The following is a 2,482-nucleotide window of genomic DNA, read 5'->3' on the forward strand; positions in this document are numbered from 1 at the left end:
ACTAGATATTTAAATAATCTCAGTGTAGTTTTAAAGACAGTCTTTTATTCATTCTCAGACTGTATTCATAGCTGTGTATATATATTAATTATATTCAGTTATATAAATATAACAGCTCTTATAAGACAGTTAATTATATTCTCAATCAGAGATAGAGAGTAGTGACTCTTTATAGTCTTAAAGTTCAGATTATAATAATCTATATATAATTTAAGATCTTCATTTTTCTTCTTTATAAATATCACAGAGACTCTTACAGAGATCTGTGAAGATTAGATAAAGTTATTCTTCAGATTCTTCTTTATATAAGTTTATAAAATCTCTGTCTTATAATAAGAGAGCTTATAGATTAATTCTCAGAAGTGTTTCTATTCTTCTATTAAATCTATTATCAGATTCTTCTTATAATAAGATAAAAGCTCAGCTGTTTTTACTAAGCTGAATATCTCTATAAGATCTTGATATTTCTCTGATATCTGAAGCTCAGTTTTCATAACTGTGAAGTTCTCAGATATTTATAAAGTTATTATATAGATGAGCTTATCTTCTCTAATTAACTCTATAGTATTAACTAATTCTATCTCTATGAGTAAGTCTGTTAACACTGATTAAAAGTATAAACCTGACTCACAGACAGCTATGTGTAGATTATATTTTTAAAATTATATAAGTCTTAAGTATATATTATCTATAATATCTATGATAATCACAGTTTCTGTAAATTTTCTTCAGATTTCAGAGAGATCTTGTAATTCAAAGATAACTCTTATAAGTCTCTCAGTTCTCAGATCTAAGTTCTTATATTCTGCTTATTATAAGAGCAGATTCTCAGTTTTCATCACTTAGTTCATTTACTCTGTAAGCTTTAGAAATACTATAGTGATCTGAGATTCTGAGTTTATTAATACTTTTCATACTTATAAAGTAATAGTACTGTGATACAGTCTCTTCTTATAAGTATACATTTTTATTGAGAGAGTAACAGATTCAGATATTAGCTTTAAAACTCTTAAGAAGACTGTTACTAACTCTGTTTATAACTTCTTAAATTTCTATTTTAATTTATTCAGACAGTTTATATGAAAATATTCTGATTTAAAATAGATAAAGCAGAGACTTTTTTTCTTAATCTCTCTATTATATACTCTATTTATAAGAGCTTATGAAGCTCTTTCTCTCTGCTTAGTAGTCAGATATAAATCTCTCTATATCTTATTATCTTTCTTCAGTAAATCTGTTCTCTGTTATTCTGACTCTTATAAGACTGATCAGTGATTTACTCTTTATAAATCTATGACTCTCACAGTGATCTGTAAGTAATGAATGAGAGTTATCAGTTTTTTCAGAGTTAAGAACTTAAAGTCTTACTTAATAAGCTTATTTTACATATTTTTATTCAGCTTTTTTATAAATATCATTATTCAGATCTTATTTCAGAGCTCTGTTTTTACTGTAAGAAATCCCGCTTCTCGCGGATTCTTTACCTCTATTTCTATCTCTTATGTAATTAATAGAGTTAGCGGCTCTTGACTACACATAACTATATAGACTGAAGTTCACAAATACTATTCATAACTCAGCTTGAATACTATTATACATTTAATCTTTACATTTTATCTTTCTATTACAAATACTTCTAGTAGTTAACAGTATATATCACATCAAGCTGTAAATATCTGAATAATTATCTGTAAGTACTTATTCTTACATTTCAAGCTCAGTCAGTCAGCAATCATCTGTTATAACTGAAAGAATTAGAAACTTATATACTTCAATCTCTGCAAACTCTACTGCAGACACTCAGAAGCAGTTATTTAAATTATGAATAATCTTTATAAAAGAAGTCTCAGAGAACTTATTAATTACTTATAAAATATTATTCTCTATATCTGTGACAGAGAAATTCTCTGAACTCATGAATAAATCAATCTCAGTGAAGAATATTCTTAAGTATCTTCTACAGAATTAAGCTATTTTTCTATAAGAAATGCTTACTGTCTGTAAACACTCTTGAACTAAGTCTTTAAACATAATCTTCAGAGATATTTATGAATTGAAAAGAAACTTTCTTAAGCTATAATCACTTAAGATCACTTACTGAACTATAATCTATAAAAGCTTTTATAAGTTTGTATTTGAAATCAACTCACAAGCTCAGCTATGTAATATGAAAGATGAAGAAGTTATTATCTATATAATAACAGATCTCTACTATACTGAAGTCAAGAACTGACTGAATTATCTAGAGAATGATTATAAGAGATTTCACTAATCTATTCTCAAGACCTATCTAGAGAATAAGTTAAGAGACTCTGTGAGTTGAACAGAGAATATCTGAACTGCAATCATTAATTTTAGAAAAAGAGATAAGAAATCTGATAAAGACTATTCACAGCACTTTATAAAATTATAATATAAATTAAGATCTGTAAAAACAGAGCTCTGAAATAAGACCTGAATAATAATATTTATAAAAAGACTG

The sequence above is a fragment of the Blastomyces gilchristii genome (assembly GCF_000003855.2).
Source record: "Blastomyces gilchristii SLH14081 genomic scaffold supercont1.24, whole genome shotgun sequence".
Classification (NCBI taxonomy): Eukaryota; Fungi; Ascomycota; class Eurotiomycetes; order Onygenales; family Ajellomycetaceae; genus Blastomyces; species Blastomyces gilchristii.